Source organism: Panthera uncia, assembly GCF_023721935.1.
Source record: "Panthera uncia isolate 11264 chromosome A3 unlocalized genomic scaffold, Puncia_PCG_1.0 HiC_scaffold_11, whole genome shotgun sequence".
Taxonomy (NCBI): domain Eukaryota; kingdom Metazoa; phylum Chordata; class Mammalia; order Carnivora; family Felidae; genus Panthera; species Panthera uncia.
Window position 1 is genome coordinate 57,266,028 of NW_026057578.1, and position 17,096 is coordinate 57,283,123.

A 17,096-nucleotide genomic window follows, 5' to 3' on the forward strand; every position below is an offset into this window, starting at 1 on the left:
AATGTTGCAATGAATATGGGAGCCAGAATGACTTTTAAAAAGCTAGAAAACAAAATAGACTAGTCACTAAAGAAGAAATTAAAGTTACTGAAAGACTAATCTTTAAAAAGCAATTTGTCTCAGGGGTACCTGGGTGGCTCAGTTAGCATCTGACTCTTAATTTCAGCTCAGGTCATGATCCCGGGGTTGTGGAATCAAGCCCTGCATTGGGCTCCATGCTAAGCAAGAAGCCTACTTGGGATTCTCTCTCCCTCTCTCTCTACCCCTCCTTGCCTCTCAAAATAAATAAATAAAACATTAGAAAATGAAAAAGTAATTTGTCTCAGTTACAGCAAAATTTTCTCAGATCTTTAGGACATTTAAAGGTTCCAGAGGTAGCAAAAGAAAGTTTCTTAAGTCATCTACGAAGCTAATATAAACCTGATTGGACAGAACTTAAACAATAAATAATGAAGTATAAAAGAACATCATTTTAAAATATAGATGCAAAAGTACTAACAAATGGAGTTTACCAGTGTATTTAAAGGTTAATTCTAAAGTATTTGACTAAGTAGGGTTTATTCTAGAAACATAAGGCTAGTTCAATATTAAGAAATCCATTATTAGGGCCCCTGCGTGGCCCAATCGGTTAAGTGTACAACTCTTGGTTTCAGCTCAGGTCACAATCTCACAGGTTGGACTCTGTGCTGACAGCATGGAGCCTGCCTGTAGTTCTTTCTCTCCCTCTCTCCCTGCCCCTCCCCTACTCGCTCGCTCTCTCTCTCTCAAAATAAATAAACTTAAAAAAAAGTTTTTAAATCCATTATTATAATACATTCTAGTTCCATCCACGTCACTGCAAATAAGTCAATCAGAGAAAGACAAATACCATATGATTTCACTCATATGTGGAATTTAAGAAACAAAACAGATGAACACATGGGAAGGGGGAAAAAAAGAAAAGAGAGGGAAACAAACCACAAGAGTCTCTTAACAATAGAGAACAAACTGAGGATTGATGGAGGTAGGTGCGTGGGGGCTGGGCTAGATGGGTGATAGGTACTAAGAAGGGTACCTATGTTGATCACTAGGTGTTGTATGTAAGTGATGAATCACTGAATTCTACTCCTGAAACCAATATTGCACTGTTAACTAAAATTTAAGTTAAAAAAAAAAAAAAAAACCCGAATCTATGAGGAATCAGCTTTTTATCCTTAATGATACTTTTAAAAGTCTGTTTCTTGGGGCACCTGGGTGGCTCAGTCGGTCAAGCATCTGACTCTTGATTTCAACTCGGGTCATGTTCTCATAGTTCCTGGGTTTGCGTCCTGTATCGGGCTCCACACTGGCAGTGCAAAGCCTGCTTGGGATTCTCTCTCTCCCTGTCTCTCTGCCCTTCCCCTGCTCTCTCTTTCTCTTAAACTTTAAAAAAATGTCTATTTCTTCTGTAAATATATAAAATGCTAATGTGAGGCTCAGTTTTTGTTTTCAACTGAATAAAAGCATGGAAAAAAGATAACCATGCATGGAAAATTAAAAAAAAAGATTATTATAATTCAACATTTACAATTTAAAGAAAAAACCCAATGTAATTGTTTCAAATGTAAAACAATATTTTGTTTAAATTTCAACATCACTTTTGAGCAAATTAGAGAAAGAAAGAAATTTCCTTCAGTAAACATTATATGTAATGGTGAGATAATAGTATACCCTTTAAAAAGTCAGGAAGATACAGGGTGACTAGTTACCACTACAATTTAATATCCTATTGGATATTCCAATAAATTAAGCCAGGAAAGGAAGTAAGGGATAAAGACACCAGGAGCAAAAAAGGAAAAATTGTCTGTTTGGAGATGGTATGATGGTCTATCTAGAAAATCCCAGAGCATCAGTAGAAAAACTGTTAAAACAGAAAGGGTTCAGTAAGAGAGCAATGCACAAAAATCCATGGTTTCCTGTATACACGTTAAGTAATTTAAAAATCCATGGGAAGAAAACTCATGTTAGCAACAACAAATGCCTTAGAATTGACTAATAAATGAAAACAGCATAAAACTTTTTAAAAAGTAAAAAATAAAACACCTAAGTAAATGAAACAGCAAATCTTGTTCTTAAACCAAGGGATTCAGTATTTTTAAGATGTCAGTGTTCCCATTTGTCTGAGTTCAAAATAATTCCAAAAAAATTTCAGGCTGGCCATTTATGTGAAACTTGGCAAACTGATTCTGAAGTGCATCAGGAAGAGGAAACAACAAGAACAAAAAAAAAATATTGAAAAATAAGGACAATGAAAGGGGAATTTCCCTGATTGATGGCAAAATAGACTGCAAAACCATAACATTTAAGGCAGGATGACAGTCATGTAGGGCTAAATAGAAAAAAAAAAAAACATCTGTTTATAGATGGAAATTTATTTTAAGGACCAACGTGACATTTCAAATTGCGGGGGGGAAAATGATAAGGACATTTGCTATCCATTGGGGGAAATAAGATCACTACTTCACATCATACATAAAAATAAGTTTCAGATGAATTAAAGTTTTAAAGTAAAAACTCTGAGTTTATTAGAAGAAAATAATGAAGAATGTTTTTATCATCTAACTACAAGAACAGACTTCCTAAGCAATTCAAAAAACCAGACATGCTCCCTGAAGTCAGGCAGCAGTCCCTGGAAGGGCCAAGACCTAGCACTGGAGATTGTCCTGGAGGAACCTCCCTGGCTTTGTTCAAGACTCCACCTTGACCCAGGCAATGGAAACAACCCAGGATGCACACTCACCCATGTGTGCCCACTTCTGTCGCTTCTAAGCTGTGTTTCCCCAGCCTGGAAGGTCCCCTAAGGAACCTACCTGAGGCCCATTGGAGAAAGGTAAAACCAGACAGAATAAAGAACTCAGTGGCTTGTGAAAACTAGTGGTATACAACATATTATCATAGCAAGCACTATCCATAGAACATGCTGTGATGATGGAATTATTCAGTATCTCCACTATCCAGTTCCATAGTCATTAGCCTTATGTGGCTATTAAACGTTTGAAATGCAACTAGTGTAACAGAGGAACTGAATTTTTTATTTTATTTTATTTTAGTTGAGTTTAAATATAAATAGCCACATGTGACTAGTAGTTAATATAGGTTTTAACCTATATCAATTTCAGCCTAACCTCCTGGGACTTCACTATGGGCCAAGGGAGAGATGAGTACAGGCCAGGATTATTGGGGCTGGAACCAAGAGAACCTACAAAGAGGTTGTATTAGCTTCCAGAACAAATTACCACAAATTTAGTAACTTAAAACAACACAAATGTATTATCTTACAGTTCTGGAGTCCAAATTAAAGGTAAGGTAGGCAAGACTGGATTCTTATGGAGACTCTAGGGGAGAATCCATTCCTTGCCCTTTCTGGCTTCTAGAGGCTGCCTCCATTCTTTGGTTCATCGTCCTGTCCTCCATCATCAAAGCCAACAGTTTAGCATCTTCAAATTTTCTCTTTCTGTCATCACATCATCTTCTCTGACTCTAACCCTCCTGCCTCCCTCTTATAAGGACTCTTGTGATTACATTGGGTCCATTGAGATAATCCAGGATAAAATCCTTATCTCAGATTCCTTAATTTGAATCTGAAAGTCTCTTTTGCCATGTGAGGTGAAAAATACACAAGTTCTAGGAAGTAGGATAAGGACATCTTTGGGGGACCATTATTGAGACCATTATTGAGATGACCAACATTTTCCATCACATAAGATCTAGGCTAATGACATCACCCCTAGAAGCTGACCTGGAGGTGGGCTCAACCACAGAAGCCTCTTCGTGTTAGAGCACTTTTCACCTTCATGCTGGACACGGCTTATTAGATTCAGCTCATGGGGGGGAAGACTATTAGGCCCAGCAAAGAGAATCAGGGCTCCCACCAGAGGCACTGAGATTGGGGCAGAGCTCCAGTTCTTCTGGGTGATAGCCTGGCTGCGGCCTGGGGAGATGAGAGAAATCACATCCAAGGTGTAGAATAGGGAAGGTGGGGGTGTCAGTGGGTAGAAGCCTGCACATTATCTTCTGGACATTGGAGAGGTATTGACTGTTTTTTGAGCCAGGAAGTTATATAAACAGAGCAATGTTTAAAGAAGATTAAGCTGGAAGTTGTGTGCAAGTGGGGCCAGAGGGAGGGGGTGGGAAACTCGTGAATAAATACAGGCATGTAATGATTAGTTTCAGAGGGAGCAGTGGGAATGGAGAAGGAAGAAAATATGTGCAAGAAACATTCTGTCAAAGAGAAAAATGCACTAAAAATACACTGCTGAGCTAAATCAAAAATGGCAGCAACATCTTAAATCATTTTGAAAAAAATTGTTTCCGTTTTTATTAGTTTATACTTTCAAAGTATTTGTGTAATTGTTGAGTCTGTTAAATGGTTTTATTAATGCCTACAGCTGCCATCATACAATATATATTTAGCAGGTATACAATAAAATCTTACTATATTCACTAAGTCTTTTTTAGATCACTAAAAAATCAGTCAGGTATTTGAAAAAGCATAATGTCACAGATATTTAAATTAGCACATGTAAGACATGTGGCTCAGGACTGCTCCTCCAATTGTAGCAACAGATAGATGTATTTTCACTATAGGAAGTTTTGACATTTACTACCTTTCACCTTTTAAAAAAATGAGCCTTGCTTTAACTTACCAGATGGCCCTCTCTCTGTGGCTTGCCTGCCATCTGGAATTTGTTTTGATAAATCCAAACATTAGGGATATGTTATCTTCCCGGCTAAATATAACATTTAGTTCACTCGCCTGGCAACCTATGCATTTCTTCCACACACTAAAAAAGATAGTACTGTAGCTATAGCATGGTCACTGGGTGTAAACTGCCAAAGAGAAACCAATCTGCCTTTAGTGACCTGTGAAACAACTTTGAAGGAGGAACCAGAGATAGGTGGGAGTCCTTGAACTTGTGGGTGGCTGTGTCCGGTGGGATCAGGGCATTTTACATGCATCACATCCTGTATTATTCAATGTGCTCATATCTCTGGACACCAAAATGTCCAGAAGCCTATACCTTTTTTTCTTTGCTTTAGAAAATTCCCATTTTTAAGGTTATACACATACATTAAAAAGTGGAATTATTTAAAAAAATAAAAAGTGAAATCATTGTACAACCTTGTAACAAAAGCAGGAGTCCCGATGCCAGCCTCCCCAACCTTGATTACCACTTCAAGAGGTTCCCAGTTCCAATTAGTTTGGCTGTTTATTTTTATTTTTGCCTCCATATTTTTAAAATAACTTGCATATAGTAGTGTTTATTTTTTTGCTTCGATGTTATCTTTTGTCTGTCTTCTGTGGAAGAGAATAATTCACTCACATACATTACACTTTCCCTCCCCATATAAATACATTCTGCTTTAAAAAAATTTTTTTAATGTTTATTTATTTTTGAGAAAGAGAGAGACAGAGCACAAGTGGGGGAGGGGCAGAGAGAGAAGGAGACACAGAATCTGAGGCAGACTCTGAGCTGTCAGGACAGAGCCCGACTCAGGGCTCAAATTTACAGACTGCAAGATCATGACCTGAGCCGAAGTTGGAGGCTTAAACAACTAAGCTACCCAGGCGCCCCTGCTTTGTCTTTTTTTTAAGTGGGTTCCATGCTCAGCGTGGGGATTAAACTCATGAGCCTGAGATCAAGACCGAAGTGGAGATCAATAGACGCTTAACTGACTGAGCCATCTTGGTGCCCCTATTCTGCTTTTGCATGCAGTACAAATCAGTATCTAGTATTGATATTACTATGACTTTGGAAATATTACTGAAAGCTTAGCCATGTCATGACATAGCCATGTCATGTACTATAATTATCTATATTTTCTTTCTCACTCAATCTTTTTTTTTTGCTTTCTTAAGAGAATAGCAGCTTTAATTTTTCTTTTTAGATTTTTATGTGCCAATCACTAATGTCCCAAAATGTAAATTTCCTCTCAATATATTTATTTTTTGTTATTTATTTTTATTTTTCAATATGTTTAAATATAATAGGTAATTTATTAATTTCATTTTTTCCCCTGGGGTCCCCCCTCCTATAACCTCTGTCCTCCTGTCTCAACTTGAACTGGTAGCACTCCAGGCCTGCTGCTCTGAAGTCACAACAGGATATCCCCAACCATCAGTGTGGGGACAAGACACCCTTTCCTTTCATCTGGGTTGGAGTGCCTATTCCTGGATCCCATCTTTGCCTGTGCTCGGATCATTCCCTCATTTCCATAGAGCACAGCATTCCTTAACAAACAAACAAACAATAACAAAAACACCCATGGGAGGTGAAAAGTAAGACCAAGTTTTAGAAATTTTATTCTAGCCTCACCCTCCAGTGACATTTGCTAGAATTTTGATTTTGAAATAATTTCCCATAGAATTTTTAAGGTGTATTATCACTGTCACTTATGAGGAGTCTGAGCTTCTCTGATTCCTAGTCTATTCCTAAGGCTTTGACGGTGTCTTTTTTTTTTTTTTTTTTTTTTAAGCGTGAGAGAGAGAAAGAGAGAAAGAGAGAGAGAGCAATCCAGGAATGGAAAAAGAATCTTAAGCAGGCTCCGCACCCAGCACAGAGCCCTCCATGGGGCTTGATCCCATGAGCCTGGGATCATGATCTGAGCCAAAATCACAAGTCCGACGCTTAACGAACTGAGCCAACCAGGTGTGCCCCCCCACCCCGGCCTTTGTGTAAATCACTGGAAGACTTTAAGATGTTCTGTTGTCCTTGCTGCTCTGAAATTTCATGTGGCCTATGTACTGCTGTTCCTCCATTGCTCTGGACACTTGGTGAACCCTCCCTACCGGTATAGACACATCTTTCCATTCTAGGAAATTGTTTCATATGACTGGTTTATTTCCTTTCCTTCCTTTCTCTGTTCATTCTTGAATTCCTTTCTGGATATCAGATCATCTTGATTTATTTGCTAATATTTGAAATATTTTTCCAACTTTTTAAATTTTTCTCTCTGTTCTATGCCTATGATATTAACTAACATTATTTTCTAACCCTTTTATTGAATTCTACATATCTGCTCTCATATGTTTTTTATTATTACTGTTTTATTTGAGAGAGAGTGTGCAAGCTGGGGAGAGGGGCAGAAGGAGAGAGAGAATCTTAAGCAGGCTCCATACTCAGTGCAGAGCCCAACATGGCACTGGATCCAGTGACCCTGGGATCATGGCTGAAGCTGAAATCAAAGAGTCACATGCTCAATCGACTGAGCCACCCAGGCACCCCTCTGTTCTCATATCTTTAATTCCTAAGAGCTCTCTTCTTTTTCATTTTTATGTATTTATTTCTTTGAAGGAGAGAGAGAGAGAGAGAGAGAGAGAGAGAGAGAGAGAGAATCCTAAGCAGGCTCCACACCCAGTGTGGAGCTGGATGCGGGGCTCCATCCCACAACCATGAGACCATGACTTGAACCAAAAACAAGAGTCAGGCACTCAACTGACTGAACCACCCAGGCACCCCTAAGAGCTCCCTTCTTAAAAATTTATTTTATAACCTCTTGTTCTTATCTCTTGGATGTATGCCTTTAGTTATCTCTGTAAGGATATTAATTATATATGTTTTCTTGTGTTCTTTGCCTATATCTCCCCAACTCCCACCTGACATTTCTTTTGTTTTGACCCTTGTAGTTAATATTGGAAGGCTTTTTCAAATGTCTGGTGACCCATTTACAATTAGGAGTGGAAATCCTATGTGGGGATGTGGTGCTTGTTGATTGGTGGATTTCATTGTTGGGTGATCTGGCTGATATGTTTCATTGGGAAATCTCCAAATGTACATAGGAGGATAATTCCTCCTTCTCTTCTTAGGAGATATAAGCCTGGCTATCTGTGTCCTTGGAGTCAAATTGGAGAATGGGTGAGAGATGTCATTCTCTCAAGAGTTGACCTTCATTTAGTCCCCTCTTTTCAGTATGGTAACACCATTCTCCACCATTCCTGCTGTCCTTAGGGCCAGAGTCTGTCTAACTCTTCCTCTTCAGAGAGTGAACCTTATCCCAGCATGTGTTGGGGTAGTTGCCTGGTTGCTTAGGATACAGGGGAAATTCAAGTGTAACTAGCTCTCAAAGCCACTTAAACCATATATACCTATTTTTAGTCTGACTTGGACTCCCACTTTGAAAGGTACTAATGCCTCTAATTCTTGAGTCTTTCTAGCTTTCTACTGGAAATCAGTCTACTTCTGAATTTCTTCCTCTGCTAGTTTAGATTTTAGGCTTCTCAAGGGTGCTGTGTTAGCACAATCCCATATAATTTCCAGGCTCCAAACTTGTGTTACTGTCATTTCTTCTCTTGTTCTGTGTCCTTGTAGGTTTCTTTCTTTCTTCCTTTCCTTCTTCCTTCCTTCCTCCCTCTTTCTTTCTTTCTTTCTTTCTTTCTTTCCTTCTTTCTTTTTTTCAACTCATGTCTGTTATTGAAGATTTTGGAGAGAGTGAAGGCAAATACATGACTCAGTCTACCATATTTAACTAGATATTCCTCTAAAGGACTTTCTAAATGGATCAGAAATTTTGGTAATGAGAAAGGTATTTAAACATGGGTGTCAAATGACAGAAAAAAACCACCTTGGATGTGTGTGACTGAGGAGGGATATGATGGTCACATCACAAAGGTGGTCAGGCTTCAGCACTCACAATCTGCAGGGTGCCAACTGGGGTTGAGTTGGGGGTTTGAATAGGGAACACTGAAGTAGTGTATGGAAAGAATTCTGATTCTGGGTCAGATTTGTTCTTCTTACTGACTAGTTTATGAATTTCATTGATTCCCAATTTGTTGCAAATGGAGGAAGGAGAAAGACATGTAGCTTCCATTTTCTTTTGCTTCTTTCATTTAAAAAAAATATGTTTATTTATTTTGAGAGAGAGAACACGCATGAGCGGGGGAGGGGCAGACAGAGAGGGGAGAGAGGGATCCCAAGGAGGTTCCATGCTGTCAGCACAGAGCTCCACACGGGCTCAAACTCACAAACTGCGAGATCATGACCTGAGCCAAAATCAAGAGTCAGACGCTTAACTGAGCCACCCAGGACCCCCACTTCTTTCATTCTTAACAACATGGGTTCATAGATGGATGGGTGAGACATCCTTGTGTATGTATTAGGGAAATTCTTACTACAGCATTGCTTAGGAAGACACAAAGTAGTTAGAATATGGAGCAGCTAAAAACTGCCATGAGTTACAAATTGTAACACATTACTTCCATAACTTCTTGCAAATAGTTTTACCCAAGTTTATCAAAACTCTTGATAAATAAAATAAATCCACATATTGATTTTCCTTATTTGGTACAGGTAGATCTGAACATGAAGCCTTTTGTGTGTGTGAGTACCCTAACAAGGAAGGGCCTTGTGCTCCAGCTCTTTTGGTATCTAAGGCAGGATGTCATTTAAATTCTCACAGAGTAAAGGAGAGAAAAAGAAGAGACTAGAAAATGGATTTTAAAATGGTAAACAACCATGTTCATAGCAATTTCATTCATAGTAGCCCAACGCTGGAAACAACCCCGATATCCACCACAGAATAATGAATAAACAAAACAGCTGTACAATGGAACACTACTCAGAACTGAAAAGAAATGAACAACTAATACAATGGCATGAACTAACCTCAAAAGCATTATGCAGCCCAAAAGAAGGCAGACACAAAGTAATGCACAGCAGTGCATATTCTTTTCATTTGAAGTTGTAATCTGTGGATATAGAATCAAAACAGTGGTTGCTTTTAGGGGTAAGGAGTGAGATTGAGAAGGGGCATGAAGGAAGTTTCTGGGGTAACATGTGTCTTTTATGTTTTGATTGGAGTGATTGCACATGTGTACATATTATCAAAATCACCGAATTTATACTTAAGATCTGTGCATTTCACTCTATGTAAATTTTGCCTCAGTACTTCTTTTAACTAAAAAGAAGTAGCAAGTCTTTCAGAATGTCTCCAGACATTCCTTCACTAGGCCCTTTGAGTTTGCTTCCACTCCTGTGACCTCAGGTAAGTCATCTCTTCTTCCCTGGTCTGTCTTCTCATCCTTAAATGCCATGGTTGGGGCAGCCAGATGATCCCAAGGTAAGCAATCTGAGAAGCAACATGAACTCCAGCACTCCTGACCCCGGTGCTTGGTTTCCCATAGGAGGAGATACATTTACATAAAGAAGAAACTGCTTAATGGAGTTCTGTCTTTCCTCTGAAGTACTCTTACTGCTCCCAATTAATCTCTCCCTTCTCAAATGAAATCAAATCCCCCCTTTTTCCAATTCTCATTTTGTCAGCAAGCTCTTTCCCCCACTTTACTGGGCCCTGATCCATAATTGGCCTTGTTCACCCATAATACATTGCCTCTTGTCTTTTGCCTGCCAGCCAAATCTTGGACCATCAGGAATTTAATACTGGAAATTCTATTCCTAACATGCACTTGTCTAGCTTCTTGTCTTACCCAAAACTCTTTTATATTTATCATCTTATTTGATCTTTGCAACAGCTCTGCACAGTAAGATGCTTTACTGAAATTGACAGATGTAGAAACTGGAGTTTGGGAAGAGTGGGTCTGAAGTTCAGTAGCCAATAGGTGATAGAACCCAGATTATAACTTGCATTCTGACACTTGCCACTTTTAAGATCTTCAAAACCCACATTTCTATATTCTGTCAATATACTTAGGGCTTAGGATAGAGTTTTTCCCCCTTGTGTAACAATATGCTTAAGGGCTTAGGATACTTCTTTCCACATGTTAAGTTTGACTATTGCAATAAAAATAGCTCATCAAATAGAGGTAAAGAGGTATAAGAATTTGTCTTCCTTCTCAAAATGCTGACTTAAGTTTGTAGACATGGAAAGCAGAGAGGGACCTTGGAAATCAGCCTATCCAACCCTGAACATTATACAGATGAGTCAGTAAAGCATTTGCAGGAAGTGTGTCTTGCCCGATGTCACAGATCAAGTCCAACCACTACCAGTGGAGCTTTGGGAAAGGTAAATAAATCTCTTGGGACAATGCAAAAAAATTTTTTTTAATTTACTTTTATTTTATTTTATTTTATTTTGTTTTATTTATTTATTTACTTATTTATTTAGAGAGACAGTAGGTGAGCAAGGGAGGGGTAAGGGGAGGGGGGAGAGAGAGATAGAGAGTGTCCCAAGCAGGCTCCAAGCTGCCAGCACAGAGTCCACATGGGGCTCAATCTCATGAACTGCGAGATTATGGCATGAGTTGAAATCAAAAGTCAGACACTTAACTGATTGAGCCCCTCAGGCACCCCAGACCAGTGCAAATTTGACCAGACTACTGGCCCACTCCCTCCACTGGAGTATTTGGTCTGTGGCAGGCACACAATATGCTCTGCTTGACATGAAGTGATTCTGCTGAGTCACTTCCAGTGGAGTATCACCCTTCCAGGAAAGTAGATTAGTATGCTCCTTCTACCTCTTGTGTTTGTCCTTCTGAAGCTTCAAGATGGCTGACTGAGGTACAGCTGGGTTACTGAATAAAAGAGAGAAGACTGAGCTCATACCATCTCTGCCCTGGAAGCAGAGCTCTTGCATGTTTCCTGGTCACAAGTCCTGCTATCTCTGTCCAGCTACAGGGATTCGGGACTCTCTCCCTATAGACCTCTCATGTCTCCAGAATGCTTATCTACCTCTCCACCTGCCTCTTACAGTCCTATCTATTTTATCATAACTGTCGGCTTCTGTGCACTCTCTTGCTTCTCACTGTGGGTCTTGTGTACATTTCTAGTTCATTGGTGGGACAGATCCCATTCTAGCCTCTACTTGGTCTCTTCTATGCTCTGTGTACCTCTTCTGTGCTGCCTGACGTCTCTGCTTCTTTATCTGTGGAAAGAAACTAACAAACCCTATCTTGCAGGGTTGTAGAGTATGATTGAAACTATAATGGCATAACATCTGACCCTGAAGAGGACCCAAATAATGGTAGCTATTAATGTCTCTTCCCCTGAAACGCAGATGCCTAGAGGTTAAGGACCAGGTCATGGTCATTCATTCATCTTTGTATCCCCTGTGCCTGGGACATATCAACTGCTTAATAATTATCTATAGAACAGATTGGAAGAAAACCATCCTGGCTAACTGTGTCTATGAACATCTGTTGCCCATAGTCTCAGTGGTTCCCAAAATGTTTGCTAGAATGATGTTTTACTCAGTCAAAGCTACCAGTCACATGATGGCCCCTCTTGGTTGTCAAGACTCAGCACTGTTACCAGAGGAAAAGGTAACCTTCATGCAAGCTTTCCTTAAACTGTCGTGAGAACAAAGAAAAAAAGAAGAAAATGAGCGTCTTTATCGAGGGACATTCTAGAATGTTGAAATCGGATTTAGGAGGAAATGGTTAGAATTGCTGTTTCACAGAGGAGCCTTTTGCTCAAGGGCCTGGTTCTGTGGAGCACAGCACTGATTGGCTCCACACACCCATCACTCTGGCTGTGTGTCAGGCCACTGTGAACATGAGCTGCTTCCCGATATACAAAAGGTGGAGCATGGGTTGCACAGAGACATGACTTTTGACTCAGCTCAGAGATCAAGTTTGTTCAGAGATTTCCAGTTACCAAAAATAATCTATCCAAGAGCTCCTTTTATGGGTTGAGGGGTAGTAACTGAACCAACACCCAGAACTCAGCCAGAGCTCCGAAGGTCCACCCTTGGGTCATGCTTCTGCTGGAGAGGGAGAATAGTAGACCAACAGTAGGCAGCAAGTTCACATGCTTTCCCTCTGGTTAAACAACAACAAAGGAATAGGTATGTGGCAAGAGTGTCGGTTTAGTCATTGGAAATAAAAACAGCAGTAAGCTTTGGTACTTGCTTTAACTCTTATACATTTCTCAATTCATTTCTATATTTAGAAAATGATACTTTTCCAAATCCCACCACTTCTTCATGCCGCAGGGCCACTGCCTCCAATCACAAATGGCTCACCATCCTCTTGCCTGTTATATTCCCTAGGGCCTGCGCTCTGAGGGCCCAGAATCCATTATCTAGTTTATCTCTTTGGGCACTTGTCATTTTCTCCCTTGCATTGTTATTCTGTATACAGATCTCTTGTGTTTCCCATCAGACTGCAAACTCCCCAAGGTCAGAATAAGATAACCCTCAGTTCCACCATAGCACATGGAACCGTGCCTTGGCTGTGGGGTGTATCACAAATACTTCTTGAATGAACAAAGAAAAAGTAAGGGTAAATATATCTTGGGACTTCAAAAGCTAAAAAAGTTTTAAAAATAGTAAAAAGATCTCATATAACCATGTAAAAATAAAATTACAAATTTTATTGTAAGATGGAAATAATTAGGGGTGACTGGGTGGCTCAGTCTGTTAAGCATCCGACTTTGGCTCAGGTTATGATCTCACCGTTCCTGAATTCGAGCATCGGGCTCTGTGCTGACATCTCAGAGCCTGTTTTGGATTCTGTGTCTCCCTCTCTGTCTCTGCCCCCTCCCCCACTCGTGCTCTGTCTTTCTCTCAAAAATAAATAAACCATTAAAAAATTTTTTTAAAGATGGAGATAATTATTTGGAGTGTAAGGAGGACTGCTCTTTTCCTTTAAATATGCCTGGCTAATTTGTGACTCCCTGAAGGAAATGGACCATATCTTTAAATCACTTCAAATGATTTAATCACTAATCATTAAATCATGAAATGATTTCAAATGACTAGGCTAATGCCTAGCACATTTTTGGTATAATTTTTTATTTTATTGTTTTTTTTAAGATGGAAACATCTTTACTTCTTTTGCTTATCAAAAAAGTGTCATATGCTCAATGTAAACTTTAAACGGTGTAGAAACAAAAGTAAAAAGTGAAAGGTCTACCAGAGTCTGTCTCCTAAAAGGTCATTTACTGATGTTTTCCATAGTTTTAATGCAATATGAATAATATATTTATACTATTTAATGTATTCTATCTGTAATCTGCTTTTATAAACATCAGAATGTCATATGGTCTCATTTGCATAGATATACATAAGTCTCCCTCATTCTGTAGCAGCTGCATAGTTCTCTTTATTACTATGATGGTTGGAACTCCAGGCGGGTTTCAATTTTTCCTAATACAAACCGTGCTTCAGTGAAATCCTTGCACATACATCTTCTTTGACACACGTATTTCTCTGGTTACTCCTAGACATGGGATTTATGGTTCCACAGGTATGAACACTTAACATTTTGATAGATACTGTCACATTTCCCTCCAAAAAGTGTATTCCAATTTATATTCCCAACAAGAAATGAGAAGGCCTGTTGGGTTTACCTACCTTTTAAGTCTTTCTTGGGTATATTTGGGGAAACTTGCAGGCAACATGATTTTAAAATGATACTTTAGGTCAATAAAGTACTCTCTACTTTTCCAGGTATTTTTACATAGAATACATATTCTCCTTTGACCTTCATAATAGTCTAGGATATAAGTAGGGAAGACTTTATTCCTGTTTTAGAATCTCAGCCAAAAAGACTTGCTCCAGGTTTCACTGTGAGTCAGTAGCAGTGCCAAAAGCAGAGCCCTTGAACAGTTTTTCTGAGTTTTTCTTTCCACAAGGTGAAAGGACAAAGCTTGAGAGGCAAAGAGGGCATGGCCATGTGGTGAAGAGCCTCCCAAGGGTTCTGCACATCTTGAATTTACGCCAAAGCGGAAAGAATTACCTGATTGGGGTGTTGAGTTTCTTTGGCTGAAATAAGCCCTCCCTTCTGACCAAGCCAAGCAGGGGAAGGAGGAGACAGGTGGTGTGGTGTGTTGGTGTTGGGCCTGTCATGGAGCCCTGGAGGATGGGAGGTGGGACTTTAAGCACAGTGAGCAGTGTTGCCATGAGCTCTCCTTCCACTCCTTTCACAGATGCATTCAATTTAGAGGATACCAGGGAATTCTCACCACTTTCTTGCTGGGGTCCTCTGAAATCCAGTGCTATTAATTCATTTGCAAACTACCCTACTGTTTCCATTATATAAGGTTTTAATATTTTTGGAAGTGTAGTTTACTGATCCTTGACAAAGAAAGAATATAAAGTGATCAGTGCTATTGTTAAATAGAAATTTTCATAGGCTGTTGAGAGAGGGGTAACTTTGATAGTCCAGAGCTACCTTACTTCTACATAGTAACTTAGGCAGGAAAGTTTCTTTTTACTGAGGTCAGAATGGAAACTTCCATATCTTAACATAGGCTAGCAGACAAGTCAAGGAGGAATACTTTGGAAAACACAGTTCTTTGTTCCATGAATACCTTTATGGACAAGGACTACTCTGTCTAATATTATAGCTTCTGGCTAGCCACACGAGGCTGTTGGCTGCTTAAAATGTGCCCAGTATGACTGAAGAGCTGATTTTTTTTTAAACAGTATTTGTTAAAGTTTCTTTATTTAGAGAGAGAGACAGAGACAGAGCATGAGCAGGGGAGGGGCAGAGAGAGAGAGGAAGAAAGAATCCCAAGCAGGCTCTGCACTATTAGTACCCGACAAGAGGCTGGATCTCACAAACCATTTGATCATGACTTGAGCTGAAATCAAGAGTTGGACACTTAACCAATGGAGCCACCCGGGTGCCCCCTGAATTTTTTATTTTATTTAATTTTAATATTTATAATTTTTTTAAGTTTATTTATTTTGAGGGAGTGAGAGAGAGCAGCATGACTGGGAGAGAGAGGGATAGAGAGAATCCTAAGCAGGCTCCACACTGTCAGCGCAGAGCCCAAAACCGGGCTTGGACTCACAAACTGTGAGATCATGACCTGAGCCAAAATCAAGAGTCAGATGCCTAACCAACAGAGCCACCCAAGTGCCCCTAATTTTAATATTTAAACCTAAAAACTGACAATTCAGTTATTGGAAAACGTTTAAGTAAGTTTCAAATGTTGGAATATGAAAATACTTTTTTTTTGGGGGGGTTTTTTTAATGTTTATCTATTTTGAGAGAGAGAGACAGCAAGCAGGGGAGGAGCAGAGAGGGAGACACAGAATCTGAAACAGGCTCCAAGCTTTGAGTTATCAGCACAGAGCCTATCTCAGGGCTCAAACTCACAGACACAAACGACTGAGCCACCCAAGCAACCCTATCTTGTTTTTGTTTGTTTGTTTGTTTGTTTGTTTGTTTGTTTTGAGAGAGCATGTGATGAAGGAGGCAAGAAGGGTAGAGGGAAAGAGAGAGAGAATCCTAAGCATGCTCCGTGCTCACTGGGAGCCCCATGCAGGGCTCAGTCCTAGAACCCTGGGGTCATGACTTGAGTTCAAATCAAGAGTCGGACATTCAACTGACTGAGCCACCGAGGCACCTCTGAAAATACTTTTTAGTGGTCAATTTTAGGAGATCTAAAAACCAATCAAGTGTTTCTGATGAAAAGTTAGCATCTGAATTGAGATATACTTTAAGTATGAGATAAACACTGACTTTTTAAGGCTTAGTATGAAAAAAAGTATAAAATAGCCCAATGATTTTTTATATTGATTATTGTTTAAAGGATAATATGTTGGATACAATTAACTCAATAAAATATAGTATTAAAATTAGTTTTACCTGTTTTGTATTTTTACATTAAGAGATTTTTTTTAATGTTTATTTATTTTTGAGAGAGAGAGAGAGACAGAGACAGAGTCCAAAGAGGGGAGGGACAGAGAGAGACAGAGACACAGAATCTGAAGCAGGCTCCAGGCTCCAAGCTGTCAGCACAGAGTCCGACACAGGGCTCAAACTCATGAACTGCAAGATCATGACCTGAGCTGAAGTTGGACACTTAACTGACTCAGCCACACAGGTGCCCCTATTTTCACATTTTTTTTTAACATGGGTACTTGAAAATAGGAAATTTCTTGGGCATTCGCTCATCCATTCATTCACCAAATGTTTTTTAAGCACCTAATATGTGCCAACCACCAAGGAAGCTAATTAGCTACAGCACTGAAAAAGAGCTACACATTGGATGAAACTATACAAATATATATGCCATTCCATCTAAGTGTAACACTCCTTAAGATAAATACTAAAATCACTGTTGTTTTTTCCCTAGCTTCATGAATTTAACTTTCACTTCATTAGTTTACAGTCATTTTTGTTTTCTAATAGATGTATTTAAAGCTTTGATTTTCCCGTAAGTACTTCTTTT